The sequence below is a fragment of the Solanum pennellii genome, chromosome 10 (genome assembly GCF_001406875.1).
Source record: "Solanum pennellii chromosome 10, SPENNV200".
Lineage (NCBI taxonomy): Eukaryota > Viridiplantae > Streptophyta > Magnoliopsida > Solanales > Solanaceae > Solanum > Solanum pennellii.
The window spans coordinates 42,930,300-42,948,203 of NC_028646.1; the positions used below are offsets into that span (position 1 = coordinate 42,930,300).

The window sequence follows — 17,904 nt, forward strand, 5'->3', positions numbered from 1 at the left end:
TCTTTTGTGGGAGTTAGCTTAACCGACATAGACCATAAGAGTTAGACATAGAATCCCAATATTAACCCTATCGGACGAGGGATTGTCACTTTCCTAGAATGCGGACATTCTCTTTGCTTTTACATGGCTTTGCCAATAGCAAGACCTATACGGGCGCATAGTTAAGGGATAAGGATATTGATAATAAGTAACTCATTCTATACTAACGAGGAGTACTCATTTCAAGAGGTACATTGGAATCCAACATTTCAATTCACGAAGTGTAACGACCTCTTCTTCATATCATCTCAGTTCTAAGCATAACTTCCTATGGATTCTAATCATTATAAACTATATGTTTAAGATAACTAGTGAACATCACATCTAACTCACGAAGGGCATTCATCCTCCAACACTATCTTAGAAAGCTCATGGGATGTAGTGTGGTTGCTACTAAACTTGTCATCTCAACTCACGAAGAGTGTTCACCACAAAACACCCCATTAGGTCTTAACATAACTTCATTCATTCATTCAAATGTGAGTGTAAGTGTACATATGAGCACACCTTTCACATAAGCTTTATTTCATTTACCTCTAACTTCTATAGATGCTTAAACCTTCATTCATCACGTCACACACTTTACATACTTCACAAAATCATAGAATTCCTTTAGACATAATCCTTAGCATACTCATAACAAGCTTCATAAAAAATTACCACGAAAAACATCATTTAAGCATACACTCTAGTCTACTACACATAATAACTTCATAAGGCACATTTAACAAGAATGGCATATTTATCGTCTTACTTCACATAACAATCCTTAATATCCTTATTCACAATAATATAGTCACTTCACATTCATACAATTTAAGTAAACACCCCACCAAGAAGGTGGACCATACCACTCAATAGCATTTCAAAATTGAAACTAAACAACACAAACAACTTACCCTTTTATCCAATCTTTCATCACCTATTACATTTTTCTCAATATTTAGTCATTATAAATCCCTTTGGTCAGTTGCTAAACAACAATAAAAACCATTAGAAACCAAAGCTCAATGACTATCAATTGATGCTCATTTAACCCATTTCATAAGCCACCATTAGATGAAAAGCTTTAACATGATTTCATTGAAGTTTTAACATTAAAATCATCAACTAATATTACAAGTACCATTATTAAGTCATTATAAATGTTTTCCTGCAAGACCCATATTGAGAGTTGAAGATAGAAGAGACCAGGTTGAGAACCAATTTTGAAAATTCATTAGAAATGACTCCTTGAATGGAAGAGAGTTCAAGTATGGATACAATACATCAAATTTAATAAATACCAATGATTTTTTTATGAATAAATGACCATCAACATCTCTCCTAGCATTTTTTGACTTCTAGCTTCCATGGAGACTTGAGAGAGAAATCTAAGGGAGAGGGGTTTTGCATTTTAGGGAGAAGGGTCTAAAATAAGGTCTTTGTGTTTACAAGACTTAAATATATCTAATTAACCCTTAAAATAACGTTACAGGTTCATAAAAGACTTGGGGTAAATTTACCAAACACGCCAAGCCTTGGCAGAAAACTTACGGTGTTTGAACCCCTCACAAACGAGACCTAACCAACGGACCGTCTGTATATCAATAGACTGTTGGTGGGGTCTTATTGGTTGAAACTTATCTCCACATGGAGAATGACTAACCAGCCTTTAAGTTCCAACGGACGGATCAAGGTGACGGGCCTTTGGATGGACCAATGGTCGTCGTTACCTTCGTTGGTGGACACTGCCAAGGCAGTTTTGGTCCTAGTCTTGGGCCCTTCCTCTAGGGCCCCTTGTGGGTCCTAGGTGGGGTTGTACACAAACATTAAACACCTAAAATAAGTCATCTAGGTCTTACGAATATCTTATGCAAGTTTCAAGCAAAACAAACACATAAAACTCCCAAAAACTCCTCAAGACAGAAAAGTGCGATCTAAGGCACACCTTACGAACGTCATGGACGTTCTTGGATGTTTGACCTCCAAACATAACCAAACTTCTCACACTGCATAAAAACACTAAAGTAACTCATTTTAACTTCAAATTAACTTATGAAACACTCATGAGGCTCTAGTTCACCTTAGTTCATTTTGGTGCGTTACATTCTCCCCCACTTAGAATAGCATTCATCCTCGAATGACACTAAAACGTCAAGATCATTAATGACTCAGTTAGAATCACATAAAAAATTACAATCATGATCAAAAAAATACTCAAAATTAATGTATCAACTAGAAATGAGCATCAATTAAAACCTTCACACACTTCGCAACATAAGCAACTTTTGTCAAACTTTACGAACTTCAAAACTCACTCTTAAACTTTTTATGAAGGAACTACCTTCTCCAACCTAAAACATGCTCTTATACAACACTTACGCACACATTTAAACTTCAATCAAAGGCAAGAAAAATTCTCTCAAAATTCAAAAATCTTATAGTCAACATCACTGTAACACCATTAAGCATGCTTAAAATTTGAAATTTTCATTCTTTGAGCAATTAATCAAGAAGGCATGATCATGTGAATTATAATATCATAAAAACTCATCTCATGAAACATTCAAAACCATGATTCATGAAGAATTCAATTTTCTAAAAAATTTGGACTCACTTACAGTGAATTCATAACATCACTATGTCACATGCTTAAACTTTCAATAATGCACCTGTCAAGCAACTTTAACAAGATGTCATGACATTATGAGGGACAAGACCATACTAACTTACTCCAAAGAGACTAAGTAAGTTTCACTAAGTTCAATGTAAAAGGGTAGCATCCCATACTACCACTCCCACATAAGTGACACTTGAGGATTCTCTTGGTCAAAGTACATTTATGCAATTCTACTCAACTCACTCTCCCCCACTTAAGGTAAAGCCATCTTCAAGGTATCAAACTTCAAAATACCACAATAATTCTTCACAAGATAAGAACTCACACTACGTTCGACTCATGGACATCAAGATTACACATCAACCTTACAAGTTAAGAACAACACTTAACTTTTTGGATTCAAGCCTAAACAAACTCTCTTTAACATCACTTCATTCAACTCTAAAGCATCACTTAACTCACTTTCATGGAACTAACTTCTTCACTAGATATTCATACCACATTTCCATCTTAGTGTAAGACTACACGACAACATCAACATATAACAAGAACAACTATTAAACATTAGTCACACAAGGAACTTGCATTCAACTTCTATAAAATCTCCATATTCTCTCAACATTTCTCAAATTTACACCTTAAAGCATATCTACCATCATTGAACATAATCACAAGATAACTCATTTATTCTCAAAAGCACTTTATTAAATACTTATAACTCTTACCATGCTTAGAACTAAATCACCATAATGTTTATCATCACAACACTCCCAAACTCATAAATCACACCTAGCCATAAATGGCATCACATCACAATTCTCAGCACTTACCCTAATATCAGATCTTCTAGCCACAAAACTATCATATCATCAAAAATCACCTTTTCTCTCCCTCAAACTTAGAAACAACTCCCCTTCAAAGAAATTACACCGAGAAGACCACCGTACAAAGAAACATAAGAGAGAGAGGCCTTATGGAGTTAAGGTCTATGGCACGATTCAAGAGTAATGAAGAAAGTAAAATTCTATCTTCCTATAGTCACTTGTCATAGATGTGTCGAGACTCACACTAATGACCACGATACTACTAGATGTGGTTTGTGAGACTTTTAGAACCTAAACTAGTTCCCTTAACCTTATGCTCTGTTACCAAGTCCACGACCCAAAAGTACCCTCTAGAAGTTTGGGAGAACCCTCATTTCGTGACCGGGCGTACTTTACCCTTTGGGGTCTTGTAAAAGCCGTTTAACTATCGTTCTTTACATAAGTCATAAAAAGTAGTGAAAAAATAAAACTTTTCAAGACAATTGACATAAAAAGGAATATTTTATATATACTACGAAAATCACATCTTCACAAGCTAAACTTAAAGACACAGTATAATTAACTTGGGAACCCAGCCCTTTACATTGAAATAAAATACATAATAATTCTTTCAATAAGAAATAAAGAAAGGGAATATGCCCTCAAATATGTGAGGACATACTTTGTCGTGAGAGGAACTTTCCCAAGCTTCACCTTCAAAACCTCAAAAGCTTCCAACCTTTACATATAGTATAGAAATGTATGGCGTTAGTACAAATAATGTACTAAGTATGGCATATGCCAAAACATGCAAAAAGGGACATTTTAGTAGAATAACATTTCATGCCAATTGAGTAAAAATTTCATGAATCTTGAAGAAAAATATCATAAGAACCATTTAAAGTAAACTCCCAAACTTACAGTGTACTCAACTTGCAAATTACAGTGAACTACTTAAGCATTTACAGCGAATCCATTTGAGCATTTACAACGAATCATTCGAAGCATTCACAATGAATTCAACTTGAGAAATTACAATGAATTATCCTATTCTAAATGAGTAAACTTCCAAGGCCAAGCGAAGAGAAAGTGAACTTATTTCCGCAAGAGTTTCCCTACCTCGGGATTAACCTAAGACTCACTAAGGTAAGATATGTAGAAAGTATGCATATGACTCCTTAAACACACACCAAAGAAATCCTCAAGACTACCCTTTTCAGCTTACTGAACTCGGGAGATCAAGCCTCTCACTCAATGGCAAGACATTCAAAAGACATTCAAAGGACACCCAACAAGCAATCAAAGTATATGGTATCCCATACCACTACCTACCCTAAGTACAACACTCTTATAGAAAGTTTGTCACCAAGTATTTCCTTTCGGAAGTTCCTACCTAGTGCAATGAGTAGATATCATCCCATATAGCCACCTACCCTAATTAGCAAGTTTTTATGAATAATTAATTCAATCAATAAATAAGGTTCACCAAGACTCCCCTTTCCGATTGCCTAACTAGTGCGATAAATAAATAGCGTCTCATTCAACTACCTACCCTAAGTAGAACACTTCTTTAGGAGACTTATCACATTCATTTCTTTTGTAGTAGTTAGCTTAACCGACATAGACAATGAGAGCAAGGAATGAAATCCCGATATTAACCCCTATCGAATGAGGGATTTTCACTTGCCTAAAATGAGGACATTATTTTTGCTTTTACATTGCTTTCCCAATAGCTAGCCCTATGCAGGATCATAGTTATGGGATAAGGAGATTTCCACTAAGTAAATCATTTGATACTAACGAGGTGTACTCATCTTAGAGGTACATTAGAATACAATATCTCAACTCATGATGTGTAACCACCTCTTTTTCATATACTCTCGGTGCAAGGCATAACTTTTCACGGATTCTAAATATCATAAACGATAGGTTGAGGATATCTAGTGAACACCACATCTCAACTAACAAAGGCCATTCATCCTCCAACCTATCTTATAAAGCTGATGGGATTTAGTTGGGTTGGTACTAAACACTTCATCTCAACTCACAAAGAGTGTTCACCCAAAACTCCGCGTTAGGCCTTAAATTAACTTCATTCATTTATTCAAGTGTGAGTGTGTGTGTACATGGGATCACCGCCTTGCATATAAGCTTCATTTAATTTACCTCTAACTTCTATACATGCTTAAACCTTCATTCATCACAACACACACTTTATATACTTCACAAAATAAACCCATAACAAGCTTCATAAAAAATTTAAGGGAAAATGCACAAGTACCCCCTCAACCTATGCCCGAAATCCCAGAGACACACTTATCCTATATTAAGGTCCTATTACCCCCCTGAATTTATTTTATAAGTAATTTTCTACCCCTTTTTAGCCTACGTGGCACTTGTTTGAAAAAAAGTCAACCATCGTTGGGTCCACAAGATAGTGCCACGTAGGTCGAAAAGGGGTAAAATATTATTAATAAAATAAATTCAGGGGGGTAATAGGACCTTAGTATAGGATAAGTGTGTCTCTGAGATTTCGGGCATAGGTTGAGGGGGTACTTGGGCATTATCCCAAAATTTAACGGATAACTTCATTTAAGCATACACTCTAGTCTACTACACACAATAAAATCATAAGGCACATTTAACAAGATTGGAATATATATCATACTACTTCACATAACAAGCACTAATAACCTAGTATCTTCACATTCATACAATTTAAGTAAACACCGCCACCAACAAGGTGGACCATATCACTGAAGAGCATTTCGAAATTGAAACTAAACAACACAATCAACTTACTTTAATCAAAGATTTCATCTCCTGTAATAGTTTTTGCAATGTTTAATCATAATAAATCCCTTTGGTCAGTATCTAAACAACAATAACCACCATAAGAAACCAAAGCTCAAAGACTACCAATTCATGCTCATTTAACTCATTTCTTAAGTGAACATTACATGAAAAGATTTTACATGATTTTATTGAAGTTTTAATCTTAAAAGCATCAAATAACATTAAAAATACCATTATTAAGTAATTAGAAACGTTTTCATGCAAGATCCATATTTAGAGTGAAGATAGAAGGAACTAGGGTTGAGAACCCATTTTTAAAATTCATTAGAAGAGACTTCTTGAATGGAATAGAGTTCAAGGATGGATACCATACATCAAATTGAATAAATACCAATGACTTTTTATGAAGAAATGAACATCAACAGCCCTCCTAGAATTTCTTGAGTTCTAGCTTTCATAAAGATTTGAGAGAGAAATCTAAGGGAGATGGGTTTTGGGTTTTAGGAAGAGGGGTCTAAAATTAGGTCTTAGAGTTTATAAAACATTAATATATCTAATAAACCCTAAAACAATCTCTATAGGGTCATCAAATACTTGGGGTGAATTTACCAAACATCCCAAGCCTTGGCAGAAATCTTACAGTGTTTGAACCCCTCACAGACGAGACCTAACCAATGAACCGTCTGTGCATCAATGGACCGTTGGTGGGGTATCATCAGTTGACACTTAGATCCACATGGAGCCTGACTAACCAACCTTGTATTTCTAACCGACGAAGCAAGATGACAGGCCGTTGGTTGGACCACTGCCCGTCGTTGCCTTCGTTGTTGGACACTGCCAAGGCAGTTTTGGACCAAGTCTTGGTCCCTTTCTCTAGGGCCTCTTATGGGTCCGAGGTGAGGTCGTACCCAAAGGTTAAACTTCAAAACTAAGTCATCTAGGTCTTAGTAACATCTCATGCAATTTTCATGAAAATCGAACACATAAAACTCACTCAAACACCTCAAGACACGCAAGCACTATCTAAGATACACATTCCATACATCATGGACGTTCTTGGGCGTTTGACCTCCAAACCTAACCAAACTTCACACACTGACTAAGAACACTAAATTAATTAATTTTAACTTAAAATTAACTTAAGAAAAACTCATGAGGTTATATTTGACCTTATTTTTTGGGGGACATTACAACGAGCATCTCAAGTTCTAGGTTGTTCAATGGAAGTTTATTATACCCACGGTGAATGAAGTTCATGAAAGGCTTCACATTCTGAGTATTTTTCTCAAGGGTTAATTTTCGTTCAACTAGGTCACTTTAGAAAGTCGTAATAAGTACAAAGTGTTATACATTCAGAGAGTTAGGGAATTTTTCTAGTGAATGCCTTAAAGTTACTCATCGTCAATGACAGGCTTGTTAGGTTCAGGTCCCAGTGTATTCAGCTAAAGGTTGTTCTTCTAGATGTAGTCTATGTTCCAAGTATTTCTAGATTGGTTGTGATCTTGTATTTTTCTTACCCTTGATTGCTTGTGTTGTGTAGATTTGGGGTTTTCATACCCATTCATGCCTTTGTAACATAGTTTCTACTTTTTATTTGTAGTGAAATCCCTATTTGGTATTATATGTAGATGATTATTAGCCATGTAGATTATTTAATTTAGCAGTGGATTGTTTATCAATGTTTTTGTTTTTTGAGTAGTTGTGGAGTAGAACTTTGTGCCTTTATGCTTAAATATCTTTCTCGGGTTTGTTACTTTGTTTTTTATTCTCTTGTTTGAGGGTTGTGATGGGGATGTGTGATCATTGGTGGTTTTTGTTCCAAATCCTTCTATTGATTCCTTCCCCTTCTCGAAGTCTTATTCTACTCTCCTTGGTTGTAAGGATGAGGTTTTTCTATCTTACTTCTTCTTGAAGTGTCTCTTATTTGTGAGCTCCTACTTTAGATTGATGGTTTAGCCGACGTTTGATTCTCTCTGATGTTTAAGTACTAAATGGGTATGTTTGAGTTACTGAGGTTGGGAATGGAGTTGTCTTAAAAGGCTCTAAGTACGGTGATGACTTGGTCGGTGGCATTTCATGTATGGTTGTATTTTTTAGGGGTTAGCAGGTACTATTAAGAAATTTGATTATATTCCATTGACAGTCAGCGAAGAGGAGTATCTTTTGAGCGAGGGTGTCTACTATTCCCAATCATGGGTTACTAATGTTTAGATATAATTGTTCTAGTTCTTGGTTATGGGGATATTCAACAACGCAAGAATGACTTCTATCTTTAATGGTGATTCTTGGTTTTGCAAAGGTTATTCATGGGTTGTGTCAGAGGTTTAATATGTAGCGATTCTTTCGGAAAGATACTACAACCTTACAAGAAACCTAATTTAATACTTGCGACGTTTAAAAGAGATTAATGAAGACATACTGATATCATGTCGTCACACCAAGCACGAGCAGTTATCAAGACGGTTCGACCCCCTATATCAAGAAGGGTCAAAGCCCAGTAAACAGGAGAACCGGAAACCATATTAAAATTGGATTTCTAGGTCGTACAATAAATGGACAACTCACTTACTTAAGACGAACTAAAAATCCAGAGTCAAGATGGTTAAGTGATCAAACAAACCCTACAAGAGGGTGAGTTACACAAGAGGCTTTAACGTCTTAAACGGGAACATCACGAAAATGCCAAGTGACAAGAGGTAACCAAGATACCAAAATAAACTTTCAGATAAACCAGCAGGTAAAAATAGTACAAGTACAATTTTATACACGAACATCAACACTTTAGCAAAGAAACAGTCCAACATGACTTCAAAAGTTCAACTGTAGATCAACCAACGAATCAAGGTCCTCAACTTGATCACGAGTATATACAACCTTTAAAATGCAATTAAATAACTTTTGTAGTTCCTAGTATCTCAAGAATGTCGAATTAAAATAGGGTAACCATCACAAGTATTCTTAACCTTTACAAATACAACTATTGCTACCAATATAGTGATTTCGGCCAGCTTATTGTCTTTTTTTGCAATTAAGATTAATAAGAGAAAATGGAAAAAATGGGCATTATATCCTTCATAAAATATGTCGGTACATCTATTAAACTTGCATATAATCAAGAATTACCTCAAAATACGTTTTGTGCTAAAAGATATAATCAAAACACTAACAATTGAACAGACATAATTTTTAATTCCAGAAGCTATACAAAACTTTTCCTATGTGCGTCCCATATGGCGAATCCATAACAGCAAAAGTAGAGTTCTTCATAACCATAAGAGTTGTCGATTTATGAGTTATGTCTCAAAATAATATTTACTCAGTGTAAATAAATTTATATTGAACGAGATATGATTAAACTCCAAAACACTACCCAGAATTAAAATAAATTATTTATCACTTACAAAGATGAAGTGTGTGTGTCGAATTCCAGCCAAATGGAGCTAGATTTTCTCTTTATTTTAAAGAAAGAAACTTTAGATAATGTTTTGAGGTTCCTATACTTCAAGTTATACGAAAATTCATAAGAGGACGTGTGAAATATATAGCTACACAAATGATCCTGATCACATTGACAGATGTCACCAAAAGGTGCTGCCCAAAATCTTGTGTGCTGCCCAAAATGCATACATATACACCTATATGAATCTACTTGATGTCAATACTTCCAATTTACTTTTAATTCTAATTAGTCAATTTACATAAATACCCCCGTAGAATACCTTAAATTGCCATAACACTTTTGTTAGGCACATTTACAATTATAACAAAATGTCAAGTTCCTAAAATGAGAATAAAACACCTTATAGTTATCAAGCAATGATGTATCAACATGTAAATCATGGTCTAATATCTTAGGGGTGTTACATAAGAAGTCATGCTTATGAATTGAGTTATATATGGTGGTGTTCATTGTTAGCTTCTTAATTTTGATTTTGCTAGAGTTTGGGATCTATTAGAAAGGATCACCTTCAAGGTGGAGTCAAATTAATTCGTGGGTCGACATTGTTTACTCGTTTCAGGATACGAGGTATATATGTTTTATTGTTGCTATTTTGCGGTGGTTCGGTTTTTCTATGTTGATATTGATATATTGGATGTGATTTTCCTTAATGTATCAGCTCATTTTTTCTTATAATATGAAGGTTTCTTATATTCTAATTCGTTGTGAGATTCATGGTTTAATAGCATTTATCTCTATTGCAACTAACTTTAATCTCCACATTACTTCAATATTCTAATATGATCATCTAAAAAAGATTATTGTTGGAGTTTATCTTAGTTTAGTTGCATGTTTATGTGGGAAATATTTATAAGGCATTTATAATTATTGCTAAGGTTTCATATTGGAAGAAAATCTGTGATGTCTAGGAGGTGTTGGTTTTGGAGTTGGAATCGCATAATCCTACTTGTGATATTGGGAATTTTCTCTTGTCTTTTATTCAGATGCGTTCAGTTGAGTTTTTTTAGGGTTAACGGAAGGCACTATCAAAGGAAAGAGTTAGGTTGCACTTTGAATTTTGGATTAATGTCGTGGATTCATGCATTTCCTAGTAGCCTGAGTTCTGAGTTGGTGTTCCGTGAATCAAGAGGGTATCTATAGATTTGTCAAACCTAGGGGCATTGTTTCCTTATTTTTGGAGACCATATGTTTTTTCATTTCCTAGACTTTAGAGGACCAAAGTCCCTCATTGTGGTATTTAATATACTGATCCTCGGGGGTCATTTCTACTATTTCACATGTTTTTACTATTTTCCCTTTTCTGTAGCTTCCTTCTGGCCTTGGTGTGATGCTTCGTTTGGTGGCATGCTTCCTAAGATGTTTGGTTGGGTTTGGTGCAAATTTCTTACTTTGCAGACTTTAAGGTTGAAAGAGTAAACTTTAGTCAACATCTAGATATTGTGGTGGCGGATAAGAATTTTGTCAGTTTCATAACATCTTAAAGGGCAATATTTGTCTAGTGTGATGATTGGTTTGGGTTTCAAGGCTTCCATTTGGAGTTGGTATGATTAGGCATTTTAGTTTTAAACTTTTACCTAATGTTTGACTTTGGGAAACTTTCTCGATAAACATGCTCCGAATCCAATTCCATTAGTGTAGTAAGCTTCGAAATGCCAAGTGTGGTATAGAATGACTTTTGTTTTAGTTCCCGAGGTTTTCATTTTGAGTTTCTAGATTTTAGCATTTTGTTTGTGTTTCTTTGTTAATTTTTTGAATTTTTTAAAAATTTGATGAAATTTGTTTGCATGGTTGTTTAATTGATTCCGTTGATTTTGAGATATCGTTCAAAGTGGTTTGTGCTTCAGGTTTAAGTTTTTTGGGCTATAAATGAATTTCGAGGGCTTGTTCAATGTTTGGGAACATCAAGACAATTTTCTGGTTTTAGCTGCTGGGTGCACTCGCTTTTGCTGATCCTTGATCGCATAATCAAAAAGCACCAGGGGACAAGAGTCGCTTAAGGTGTTGGCCCCTCTTAGGTGTGAGTTGCTTTAGCCGCTTTTGCGAACATCACTAAGATTAAATCTCATTTGTTTCCCTTTTTTAAAAATTCAATATCTTGAGCGATGAAGCTCTGATTTGATTTATTCGAGAACCATCTTGTTCGTTATTGGAATTGTTGCGGGTTGGACTATTCGAGGTACATTCTTCTAGAAAGAGGATGCCCAGCCCTCTTTCTTGCTTTTTTATGGTGTTTCATTGCATTGGTTGTTTTCTCCCTTTTCAAGCATCGAATTGTGTCTCATCTTTTGAAAAATATGTTGCAAAAAGTTCAGGACCTATAAATAGAGTCAAATTGAGATTTTTCGTATGGCTCCCTCTTTTTCATTCAACTAGATTTTGGTTCCATCTCAAATTATGGCAATTTTGGTGTCCTAGTTCAATTATTTAAAAGCACGCATGTTTAGCTTCGAGATAGGCAACGGTCAACTTGTTCTTTGATTGAGCTTTCTTAGATGATTTTTAGCATTTATTGCATGTGAGTAGGGATTATGTGGGGCAGGTTAGGTTTATCTCCCTTATCCTTATCTTTGATTCCTTCCCGAGTCTTTCTCTATATAGAATTGTTAAATCCTTTGTTTAGTAGTGATTATTTACTTGTCCCTATAGTTTAGTACTTTTAATCTCCTTAAATTATTTATGGGTACCTTATGGGTACTCGTTGCCGTTACTACCTTTAAATAAGTTTTATTTTATCCTTATATTTTATAGTTTCATTATGAAGTTGTTCTCGGATTGGGTTTTCTCTACTAGTCGAGGACTAGCTGGATCCCATGTTAGTTTTTATACTCTATAAGGAAGATGGTTGATATCTATACTATTTGTGATGGTGAATGTGTTGATTAGACTGTGGTAATGGCATACATTTCATTGATATTTTCATGATCACATGACTCACTATACGACCTAGTATATGCATTTTTGTACTCAACATACTTTGTAGAGTGTAGGGGTTTGCCCCAATTACTTTTTAACCTGATCTTTTATGGGGCGGAGGGTTCTACTACATTTATTATTTTTACAAATGGATTTGAGTTTTAGAAGCTCTGGATGGTCTCATATTTGCATATTTAGAGGCATCAGGGATCCATTTACTTTTACAGATTTGAGGCCTCTAGCATGTGCTCATATTTACCTTACTGTTCAAGAAGTTTCCCGACCTTTCTATACTATTATGGTTATGTTTATTATCTCCAGTCATACTAGAAGACTCAAAAGATAAGGATCAGGAAGGTAGACATGGACACTCCTGAGTCCCCCACAAATTCCTTTGACTGTGTGGCCCATTGAAAAAGAAGAAAGAGGTGTGCATGGGTCCTAGCTCCCATTATGAGACTAAAGGGTAGGTGTATATATCTTGGCACTATTGTACTACTGATGTTATTTCATAACTATAATTCATTATGAATTTCCTATCACCAACATCATTGATTGTTGTGCTTACCTTTTAGTCATATGGGGGCCCTACAGATTTAGTTTGTTGTACACCTTCTTAGCACATAGGGGCGCAAAAGGTTATTGTTTGATTATTTTCTTGCATGTTGTAGTATGAAGGGTTGTTCTTTTCTTGAAGGTAGATACTGTCGTAGTTCCCCTTGTTTATTATTTCGTGCAGGTATAGTTTGGGATATACATCTTTGCTCGTACTCTAGATCTATGATTGTTTAAGTTAGTATACTTTTGGGCTAGTTTGTCTACCTTAGTAGAGCTTTGTCATGTTCAGATTGATGGGCTATCACATCAATCTTTCTCCTGTAATTCCTTTATCTGCTTCATTTACTCTTTGTTCTTTGCATAAATTTGTTTCTTATGTTGATATTCCAGTTGTTCTATTAGTTATATGTGATATATGTTCCTTTCTTACATGTTGTTTATGGTTATTTTGTCTTTGGAGATCTGTCTTCCTATGCCTACTTCGTAGTGTTGGGGTTAATTTGTTCAAACCGAAAAAAACTGACCGAACTTTTTTTTTATTTTGGTTTTGATTCAATCTGTCGGTTTTGATTTTTAATTTTAAAAATTTGGTACTTTGGTTCGATTTTAGGTTTTATTTTATTTATTTTTTAGGTTAACCGAAAAAACATATTTTATTTGATACATTTATAATTTTAAGAAATCCAATCCAAATGTCAGCCCAATCCAAATGTTAGCCCATTAAAAGGTAAACTAAAAGGGTCACCCAATTTCTGAATAGATAAATGCCTAAATTCACAAAGTCTCAACCCATTACATAAGCTTCTTGCATCTCGACATTTTGAGTTTGATAAGTTTTTCCCATTGCCGACTATTGATGTCTCGAAGCCAGAGCCCTCAATCCTTAAAATTACATTGAAAATCTATTTCTTTTTAAAATTGATGTAATTTTAGTTTTAATTTATGATCAAACAAAGCCTCATAAGGATAATACTCAAACCAAAAAAAACAAACTGAAATAAATCAAACCAAAACTATAAAAACCGAACTAAATTGAATATATTTCAGTTCGGTTTTGATTAGAATTTTTATCAAACTTCAAACCAAAAGACCGAACTGAATTTCGCAAACTGAACTGAAGTAATCAAATGCCCAGCCCTGCTACTGAGTGCTACTTGTTGGTACTAATACTACACTTTTATACCGTACAAATCAAAGTACGGGTTCTAGTCGTTGATATTGGTCTCCTGCGGAGCAGCACTTGGATTCAGAAATTTAGCTGAGCTCCTCACATTCGGAGTTGTCTCACTCTCCCTCTATTTTGGACTAGGACTAGTCTTTAATTAGGATACTGAGATAGTTTTGTATTATTTTATCATTATTGTACTCTTGTTTTTAATAGTTTCTCAAGTACCGGTTGATACAAATTCTTGGGTAAGATTTTGTACTGATTTGATTCTCTCTTTTCCTTTTCCTTCTTATTATTATTTTTTTCTTCCGTGCAGTATCCCTCTGTTTTTAGTTCCAGGCTATGTGTTAAGATTACCTACTTGTGGGACGTAGTAAGTACCATCACAATCTGAAATTTTAGGGCGTGACATTAATAAATAATAATTTATGTACTTTAATATATATCTAAAAAAAAATATTTGGTAAGCTCATTCATATAAATTTAGGGTGATGTTTTACCATGTTATTATTTTAATAATATAAGTTATTCGTAGGTATATATGGAAATCTATCTAAGAAAAATAAGTCGGAAAATTTCTTTAAATATCTCCACTTATGATTTATGAATTATTCAGTCATTCTTAGCAAACTGTTTGGACCAATTTTTATACTTCAAAACTTTTTAAGGAAAAATTTTCAAACTCTGACTTGAAATCTATGGTCAAATATATCTTTAGAAATATTTCCTTTTTAAAAAATTTGATTCAAAATATAAGAAAACTCTCCATTCACAAATTTAAGCACTATTAAGCCCTTCTCAACAAACTGTTCGGACCCGTTTTAAACAGTTGAGAACTTTTTAAGGAATATATGGTAAAATATATAGTTGAAAGTGTTTTCTTCTTTAAAATCTAATTCAAACAATATATGAACCTCTATAAAAATTTTATGCATCCTTAAATTCTATATAATCCTAAATTTTGGCTCCTCGCAAAGAACTACTTCTACTTCCTTTTCCCCATTATGACGTATTGCACAAGAAAGAAAAATAGAACTCTTGCTTACAATTACCAACGATAGTATGATCACAAATGGAACTCTCATGTTCTTTTTGAGGAAAAACATTTATTTTTTATCCATCCCATATGAAAAATGAGTCCAAAATTTCGACACAATATATATATTGTCAAATAACGACAAGCCTTGTTATGTAGCACAAGTACTTCATCTTCCCCTTATTGAATTACAGTGTTTCTTATTGGTTACTCTGTCGCGCCCCAATATGAATCTAGGCTTGTTGATGAAGCGTGTAGGAGTCGTGGTTTCTTTCTTGTAGTGAACCACAGAGTTGATGCCAATCTCATCTCCAATGTTCATCGTTACATGGATACATTGTTTTGCATGCCTCTCTTTGAGAAAACAAAAAGCTCAAAGGAAAATTGATATGCATTGTGGCAATGCCAGCAGCTTTACTAGAAGGTTTTCTGCGAAGTTGCCTTTGAAAGAGACTCTCTTTACGATACTCTGCGAAAGAAGACTCATCGAACATAGTTGAAGAGTATTTCCAAAGGTTATTGGGTGAAAGTTTTAACGATCTCGGGTATGGAAAATTTTCTATGTAAGTACTCTCTTTCAATTTGTTTGTCGTACTTTTCTTTTTGGTATGTTTCAAAAACATATTTTTCCTGTTTTGGCAAGACAAGTTTAAGACCACTAAATTAAATGATATTCTTGTACATTCTACTTATGTTTTGTCTAAAACTATTGTATTCAAAAGTCTTTTTTTACTTTCTTAAACTTCATGTCAAATCAAAATCAGAAAAAAACAAATTGAAACAAAAAGAGTATCTATTTTTTCTATTTTTTGTTATATAAATGAATTAACCTTTTTTAACTTTAATTACACAAGAACTTTTATCAATAATATTCCAATTCCATGAGTACACTTTCTCTTAGGATCATGGAACTCTTAGGGATGATCGTAAGTGTACACAAAAACAACTTTAAAGAGTTTTTCAAACACAATGAATTCATAATGAGACTCAACTACTATCCCACGTGACACAAACCAGAACTCACCTTCGAAACAAGGTCTCACTACGATCCAACCCCATTAAACTTTCTCCATCAAGATTGCATTATTGGACTTCCAGTTTTTGTGGACAACAAATGGTATTCCATCCATCAAAATTTTAATAGATATGTGGTTAACATAGGCAACACGTTTATGGTATGAAAATTTACACACTAGATATATAATAAGCTAATGTATTATTTATAACATGCAAATAATGTAAACAGACTCAATTAGACAAATAATACATTTATAGGTGGAAAATAGTATAAGATATTTCCACGTGAGGAGAAATGATATATATCATTAATTATTACTCGTACAACATGAATATAACATATTTGGTGTTTGGCGTATTGGAGGTGCTATAAAATGGTAGATACAAGAGTTGTTTGCTTAAAGTAGTGGTTAACAACTAGACTCCTACAAAATAACTTGCTTTCTCTCTTTATCCTCACAAAGATAAGGTGGTGAATCCACCAACTGAATTGGTGGACTACAAAAAACCTCAACTATATCCTTACTTCACATGGCCTTCTCTCCTAGAGATTACTCAAAAGCATCATAGAGCTGATATGAACACTATTCAAGCTTTCACGATGTAACTTCAAGACAATAATGCAGAAGTTTAAGAGTTATACATATGAGGTTTAATATGGAAGTCCTTGAAATCTTTTTTTATATCTGTTGAATCTTTTATTTAGAACTACATATATTTTTGCTACAATAGTTCTATTAAGTTAGAGACCTAGTATTTTGGAGTTGATTTCTATTTCAGTTTTGTTTTGAGTGTGTAAATACTTGTGTTTTGTTAGTCAATAATATAAAGTTTTGTACTACAATAAAAATTTATCATTCAAGTTTTCTTCCATTCTTATCTCCGTGCATTTCTTTTCTTTCAAAAACTGATAGTTCTAATTTAGAGCTATTTTTCTGAAGGAACATGTGAGTGTAGATGGATTTACAAAATAGGTTTTTACGAATGACTCATGTGCTTTTGGTGATAAAATTACCAATTCTGATTTATGATAATGGAAACTTACTAGGAGGTCCTTAAAAAATTTGTGGAAGAGGAAATTAAAACTCTTCAAAATATTCCCACCAAAGTGCAAATCATGAATCACATGGTAAAGAAAATCATGAATTCCCGGCTAAAGCAACTATGTTTTTGTCTCAACCCATTATTTTCAACAGAATTATGTTTCTCATATCACCAAATGAAATTTGAAATTATCTAAAGAAAGAATAAGTTGGATCCTGGAGGTGAAGGAATTCGAGTTATAAAGAATGAAAGACTCCAAGAAAATCAAAGAATGCTCTGATAGATTCTGTTGCTTTTTTAAAAAGGTAAAATTTCTAGGCACAGGATCCGAAAAGGTAATAAATAAATATAAGCACAAGCAACAAAATGTTGGTTCATTGAATAATTTGGCTTTAGAAAAATATTCCAGAAAGACATTCTTTGGATGTGATATTACAAACTCCCATAATTAAGAAGAAATAGAGTTAA

General features: G+C 34.1%; 1 pseudogene across 1 annotated transcript in view; it reads left to right on the forward strand.

The window, feature by feature from the left end:
* LOC107001270 overlaps window positions 1-17,904 on the forward strand; it is a 91,960-nt pseudogene that overhangs the window by 53,130 nt on the left and 20,926 nt on the right. The gene's annotated exons all lie outside the window — the stretch shown is intronic.